This window comes from Paramisgurnus dabryanus, chromosome 1, assembly GCF_030506205.2.
Source record: "Paramisgurnus dabryanus chromosome 1, PD_genome_1.1, whole genome shotgun sequence".
NCBI lineage: Eukaryota > Metazoa > Chordata > Actinopteri > Cypriniformes > Cobitidae > Paramisgurnus > Paramisgurnus dabryanus.
Genome location: NC_133337.1, coordinates 27,280,304 through 27,288,442, shown reverse-complemented (window position 1 = coordinate 27,288,442; position 8,139 = coordinate 27,280,304). Strand labels below are relative to the sequence as shown.

At 35.6% G+C, this 8,139-nt stretch overlaps 1 long non-coding RNA gene across 1 annotated transcript; it reads right to left on the bottom strand.

Annotated features, from left to right (window-relative positions):
• Positions 1-590: 590 nt before the first annotated feature.
• LOC141282916 (uncharacterized) lies at positions 591-4,415 on the bottom strand. Its single transcript, XR_012337789.1, has 4 exons — positions 4,364-4,415; positions 4,193-4,255; positions 1,921-1,980; positions 591-1,434 (listed from the first exon to the last, which is right to left on the bottom strand). It is a non-coding gene; the product is annotated as an uncharacterized lncRNA (long non-coding RNA).
• Positions 4,416-8,139: the final 3,724 nt, after the last annotated feature.

Sequence of the window (8,139 nt, the reverse complement as noted above, 5' to 3'; positions counted from 1 at the left end):
TTAAAGAGTTATATAGGTAATCTTTATAAGATTAAACAACTGTTTTAATCTCTTAATGAACTTATTTTATTTTTATGTACTATTTCAGTAATTTGATAGTTTCCTATTTAAATGTTGCATTTAAAACATGACTAATTTAAACGTGTACTAATGAATATAATTGCACTACAAGCCACTTTTGTGTTCAAATACATTTTGAATTCAAGTTTCTTAGTAGGTTATCTCGTTTATTGATTGATGGTCATTGACACAACCCTTACGAAAATTAACCATGGTTTTATTGTGGTAAAAGTGTAGTAACCATGTTTTTTTGGTGTATTGATTACTATGAGCAAAACCATGGTTTTACTACACTAACCATGGTTTAACTATGGTTTTTGAAAACCATGCGGTTGTCAAAACCATGGTTATTTTGTGGTTACCATGGTTTTACTACAGTAACCATGTTTTTTATTTTAGTTTTAACTGTAGTAAAACCATGGTTAATTTTTTTTTTACATATTTGTTGTGTGTCAGTGAATCAATAAAATTGTGAAGTGTTATTAGAAAATTATTAACAAAATTAATCTGTTAATTTTGTTTGTAACATAATAAATCTATGATGAACATTTACTTTAACCAAAACCATTTCAAGTTTTTTTATAATTATAATTTTAAACCTGTTGCATGAACCTAAGATAAAAGGTTTGACATCCACCACAATTCAACCTCCAAAATAAGAAATCAGAAGACATTTATTTGAATATTCAAGAATATATACTTGTATATATAATTTTAATGAAAATGATGAATCCAAAGCCTGTCAAAATCAAACCTCAATATATATCAATGGCTTACAAGGCCAACACTTCCCTTTATTTGGAAATGTGCTTGTTTTCCAACTCCCCCACAGTTATAAGTTAAGTTGAACCTTTTTTAAATATATTCAGCCGATCTCCAGGTTACATGTGATGTTAATGGTCTAATTAGATTGAATGATGTATGCTAAAAGTGTTATCGCCAGACCCGGAGATCGACTGAATAGATTCCAAAAGAGTAAAACTTAACTTATTAACAGTGGGGGAGTGGGAGAATAAGCCTGTTTCCAAACAAACGTGCTCCTAAACAGTAAAAAAAATTCCCAAAAATTTAAGATGTCAAATTACTCATACTTATTTTCAATTTTGAATAAACTATCTCTTTAAGCAGAAAAAAACATGTTTTACACACAAAAAGTTAATCAATCAACTTTTTTTCTTTCAAGATTGAATGGTATTGTGCACATGATTTTTAATATCTCTCCAGTCCCTGTTTTGTAGCACTGGTTCTTTCTCTTGGTACACTTGTCTTTGCCAGGAACTTTCATTAACATGATCGTGTTTCCAAGAAGCCGACAAACTGCCTTTTTTTCAGGATCACTCCAGGGCCTTTTCCCACTCTTCTGCCTAGGAGAACCTAAAAACAGTAAACAGAAAGTCACAAGTTTAATCTCCAAGTCATAAAACCATAGAATGATTGCAAACAGTAAATATTTATAGCAAGCAAGTGTGATTGTGGCGTTAACATCATTAAAATCACTATGTATGCATGTCTTATCATTTTTGTGTATTATAATATTTTATATGTGCATTAAACCTAAACTCAAGATAAAATATAGTAATATATGTTATAGCACTGGCCCGATTCTTGCTTGGAACTGTAGAGTCCGGGTCAGCTCTTGAAAAGGTCATGTTTCATAGATTGTATATAGCTACATGTTTAACTTTAAATTTACTTAAATATGAAAATAACCAGTTCCGTAAATTACTGAACTGTGTGTGTACAGAACAGGATTAAGCATTAAAAGGTGAAGTGACAACCGAATTAATATTTAGTACCTTTATGTAGTATTAATATGTAGTAGGGACCTTTATGAATTAACTTTACATCAAACAATCTTACCATTTCTCTCAGTCTTTGATGATCTCTTGTCTTTGGTCTTTATGTGTGAGTCAGGGCCTTCTGGGTAAAGAACAGACAGTTCCTCATATATGCACAAATCAAGTCAAAACATACTTTGCTCTACATGTCTGAAAGTACATATTCCATATGCAGTGCGTATTGCAGTACGTATGCGGTGGGATCCGTCAAGCATCCGTTGTGCTTTCACACTTACTCCGTTTGCAGTGCGTTGCTAACCGCTGCTTCTGCGTATCAAATGATCATGTGATTGACACTTTCTGTTGAAAAGCGCCTCCTCAATAAACAGTATAATAGCCGGATGTGTTTTTTTCTTCACAAAATAATATACTTTAGATATTATTTGTTAGACTAGTTAGGATGTTTAAAATCTCTAGTGTAGTGGTCAGGACACATGAATGGAACAAAGGTCTATTTATCTCCACATATATCATAAATATAAATTAGCCTTATAACTTTTGAAGAGAAAATATAGGTGACAGGCATGGTTACATTATACATTTTCTACTATTTATGTATTTGCATAGATGAGAGTATTTATATAATGGCAATGAATGTCTCATATGGCAAGAAATATTCTCACATAATTAAAATAACAGCATAATGACATGAATAAACAGACAAGGAAGTAAGAGTGACATGCAAATTGTATTATTGTTACGGGAAATACAGCAATATTACTGAAATAAACTCTGAGGTAAATACGCCAAACACGCAATTGAAAAAAAAAACATTATTATCTCTCATTATTATCTCTCAAAACGTTATATGACAAACATTATATTTAAAGGAAATGTATTCCTTTTAATTGCTTCATACGGGGATTAAACAAATACAGAAAAAACTACTGAAAAACTGTATTTACATCCATTTAGGGTGAAATTTCTGCATTTTTGTGTAAATCTGTGTTTATTCTGACGACAAAACATGCGCTATTAGGGCTGTCACTTTTTATCCGATATTCGAATATGCATTCGAACATGACGTGAAATATCCGTATTCGAACTATAAATAAAGCATCCGGTTTTTTAAATGCCATGTGTAGCACATTTTTTACAGTAACACCTCGTGATAGGAAGGAGGCTGAGAGTGAGACTGACGACTGCAACTGTCCGCACGAGAGGGAATCAAATGGGACCAAAATGAACCTCATGTGCATGTCAAGATAGAATTATAGTTTGTAGGCTATAAAAAATGACATATTGTTTATAGTGTTAAATATTATAGCAGAATAAAAAGCTTGTGTTAATACGTTTGCATTATGAAATTAGCATGTATGAAGATAATTTCATCATTTTTACAACGCAATGTAAACTTTATATTAAACAACAACAGCATTTGTCTTGTAAACGGATTTGAAATGATCATGTGCTGACTGTTGCGCGTCACATTGACGACAAGTGAGATCTGCTTAACTCAGCGGTAAGTTTAATTTAATCTCAAGTATCAAGGGGTTTGTGCTCTCTATCATTAAAAACGGGCAAGCAAACAGCACGCGCAGGGTTAATGTACTTGTGAATGTACAAACTCACAAACGCGCGGGATAGGCTTTGTATGTGTGCTTGTTGTCAATGAGATTTCTTCTCACAAACACGCTCAAGCGCGGGATATGTGTGCTTGTCAATGACGGGCATTAAATCCGCGGAATTCCGCTGAGTTTTCTGCCAAAATCTGCAGGCGCCAATTCCGTTTGCGTCTGCCTTCTGTATATACTCCTGCTGCTATTTAAGTTGTCACGTTATTGTTTGTAACTGTTCTGAATAATTTTTTTATATATATAAGTTTGTTATTCATAAGTTGGTAACCTGTTGTTTCAAACATTAAGTAAAAAAGTAATCCAGACAACTCTGTTTATGACTGTCACTGTTAATAATTTTGTGATTGAATCTCCATTACGGTGGGTTTTTGATGCGCGTGGGGGGGGCGCCTAGATATTCGAATATATTCGGATACATTGCATGATATTCGAAATCCGTTCGAATTAGATTTTTCTCAAAAGTGACAGCCCTATGCGCTATCACTTTAAATCAGCGTGTGCAGCTTGCGTGCCGTACAGCAAAAATAGACTCGCTGCCGAAACGATTGCAACACTGCTGCACCACACCGCATCTGCAACGGACCGCATACGTATGATGTGTGTGAAAGCTCTAACCTGTTAACTTGGGCACGTAAAAAATTACGCACCGCAAACGTACTGCATACGGAATATGTGTGAAACAGGCGTAAGCTATATACAGTATGATAAAATACATACCATCTGAGTTGGAATCATAAGGCTCGTCTGGCTCAGGTCTTTCTTTCTGGGTTCTGCACAATTCTGGAAAAGAGAAAAGAAAGTATCTGTACATCTGTATTGGTACCGTGAATAATGTCAGTGGAGAAGACAATCAACTATATGAATTAACTTTACATCAAACAATCTTACCATTTCTCTCAGTCTTTGATGATCTCGTGTTTGGTCTTTATGTGTGAGTCAGTGCCTTCTGGGTGAAGAATATAGACAGTTCAGGATATATGCACAAATCAAGTCAAAACATACTTTGCTCTACATGTCTGAAAGTCTAAGCTGTATTCCAGGGCTATTCAATTAGTTTGTCATGGGGTCCAGTTCATGAAAAGCATCTCAAATGAGGGTCCGGAGATATATCAATGATGACTACATTTTCCTACATTTAAACATAGTCATGCTGTATTTTGAAACATACAACAACATCAGTGCATTGTAAGACATCCAACTAAGCTTTTTTTCTACATTCAAAAGGGGTAAATAAGAGAGCCATATTACACTCAATTTAACACAAGAATTTAACTTATTTACTCACTAGGCTTGTGCAGGTAATACGATAAACCACGGTAGTAAAACTGCACGGTAGTGTTATTGCGGGGTCTTCAAATTAACGTGAAAAAGACTTTTGATTGCTGGCGTGCTGGCGATAGACAATTTCCCTATGTGTAGAATGTGTGGACGGAAAGGGGCAGCAAAATACGAGAACACAAACTTTACACATCTTCGAGACAATCATCTACAGTTCACGGAGATAAAGGTAAGATACATTGCATCGTATCTCATATCTTGTGTCTAAATAATAACAGTTAAGTGTCCACTTAGCAATGCTAAGGTCCGCTAGCTAACGTTACGCTAATGTTTAGTTTGTCTAACATTACGTCTATTAAGCTAACGTTATACTGGCTATCCTAATATATATCCGGTTAAACATATATTATTAATTATAGCTGAAATTGAGTCTAACAGGTAACGTTACAGTAAGTTAATTACTTAATAAATAGACTACAATTAATGTAAAGTGCAAAACGCAACTGCTACCAGGTCACGCAAGTTTGATCATATAACCCAATTTACAGTATCTTTACACCGGTACATTATATTTGACAAAAAAAATATGATTTACATTTTCAGAATTGTGTTTTATGTATATTTTAATTGTGTACATTATTTATGTATATTTTCATTGACTGTGAAATCCACTATACAAATAAATGTGAATTGAATTAAGTGATGTGTCACTGTCTGACTGTCAGTAATAATGACCATTTAAACTTACAGCCATGAATCTAATGTTACATACATAATTTATTTGACTATGTATGTTGAATACACAGTACAGTGGGTACAAATGGGTATATTTAGCTGTATGTGTTCTTTTACTATAATTGAAGGAACACACATATTTGTTTATCATATTTAATCATACAAACAAGCAAAAAAAGACTAAATATCAGTAAGCTTTACCTTCTTTTTATTCTCTATAATTGTCTAAAATGCATCTTTAAAGCATAACCTAATATTTTCTTCCCTGTTTTACAGAGTATCCAAGCATCTAGCAGTGCTGCTCCTGGCTCATTTTTAGCTGAAGCCATACAGTCAAAGGTCAAAGAGGCTTTCTAACGATGGGGTGCATATGGATTGATAATATTTTGCACTTAATTAATCATTTAAACCACTAAAGTTGTCTTCTTGTGCAGTTTGGACTTTATTCTGTTTGATTCTGATTGGTTCAGTTTACATATTTCTACTGGATATTGTTTTATATATATAATTTTAACAAGTTTAAGTTATTAAACCTTTTATTTACACCATAACAATGACATTTGCTTATCTTTTCAACCTGTTTTTGTTATGCATTTCAAAACTGTGGTAATATCGCCTACCGTAATAAAACCTTCATAAATCACAGCAACATGAAAATTTAACACCGGCACAAGACTATTACTCACTTAATTGCACGTAACAAAAGTAAGTTATAATATGGAACATAACATTGTTATATGCTGTTTTTTGACAAGTAAATTATTCCTGTAGCCCTATATTTTGCGATGAGTGATTACTCAGTTTAATTGCATTCTTGTGTGAGAACGATGACTCGCATAATATTTGAAACTTTGCCTGCTTTGAATTTCGGAGACTTGCCAGGATCTCTTGGTATAGTTCACTAAATCGTTTCAGTGCGTTTCCATTACTAAGCCATCTAATGTCATTGTGGATATGCAAGTCATTGAGCTCACGTATCTGACAACAACTTACAGAAAAGGTGGTGTTGTAAGCTTGAAAGACAACAAATAAAGTTAATAATGGCCATAGAGTCCGTGGTCTCTTTAACTCACCACTGTCACTCATCACGTCTTGCGGGAGAAGCTGCTCGCTCTACTCGCCTAAAGTCACGTGACTCACGCTCTGCTGTTCAGCTCTTGCTGTATGAAACAGACGCACGCGCGTAACCTTATAACAGTATGGCCGTTGTCCATCTAAACTTCATTTATTCTAGATATGTCTTTTCACACTAGACTACATGAAGGGCCGGAACGGATTATCTCAGGGGCCAGGTTCGGCCCGCAGGCTGCCAATTGAATAGCCCTGCTGTATACAGTCTGATAAAATACATACCATCTGAGTTGGAATCATAAGGCTCATCTGGCTCAGGTCTTTCTTTCTGGGTTCTGCACAATTCTGGAAAAGGGGAAAGAGAACATTGTATTGTATTGGTAAACGTGAATAACGTGCGTGGAGAAGACAAGCAACTATATTTTACCATTTCTCTCAGTCTTTGATGATCTCTTGTCTTTATGTGTGAGTCAGGGCCTTCTGTGTGAAGAACTAGACAGTTCATGATATATGCACAAATCAAGTCAAAACATACTTTGCTCTACATGTCTGAAAGTCTGTATACAGTATGATAAAATACATGCCATCTGAGTTGGAATCATAAGGCTCGTCTGGCTCAGGTCTTTCTTTCTGAGTTCTGGAATATTCTGGAAAAGAGGAAAGTGAAGATCACACATTACAAGTTACATCTGTATTGGTAAACGTGAATAATGTCAGTGGACAAAGCAATCAACTATACACAGCAAAAAATGGAGAGTTAAAATATCAGTGTTAAACATTTCTGAGTTGAATTCAACTCCTAAAGAGTAAATTTTACTTAATTGAGTTAATTGCTAGAGTTAATCATGCCAGTGTTAACCCAACTCCTTATGCTGCGATTACCCCAGCCGCGGTAGAGGTGTGAAGCGCAAGTGATTTCAATGTTAAGTCAATGTGAAGACACGTTGACGCGCGGGGCGAAGACGCAATTCTGCCTCATTCGCACGTCTAGTTCACACAAATGCCGCGAATTGAGCGCCTGGCGCGGTACATGCGAATGGTGCTTTTTGTGCATTTTGCGTTTGACGCAAATTTGCTGCTGACGCCCGAGTTTAAAAATGTTAACTTTGGCGGAATTTCGCGCCGCGTTAAGCAATCAGGAGCCCGCTTGCTGCTGTGGAGTCACTCATTCAACCTAAAGGAACGCTTAATATTGTCCGTGAGCAGTCACCTGGAGCTATACGACACAAGTTCTTATTTCTATAGAGACAGAAATACAAAGGACCTCACTTGGAAGAGTGTCAGTGAGGACATTGGGCAACCTGGTAAGTTGTAAATACACATTTCACTTTTGAGTCACGTGACGTTTATCGACCCACGCCGTTTATTTTCCCCCTATAGTAAGGTTACCAAATACAAACCGGTAACTCTTTCGATAAATGCACAATCAACATCAGTCATCTTGCAAACAGACAACCGCATAGCACTTGCCCCTCCCACAAGAAGTGGATTTTGCCTCTGATGCGCGTCAAATGCTTGCTTTTTTTAGACACGCGAATGCATTCAAACTCTTCAAGCGGCAAACTAGATGCGGTAGACGC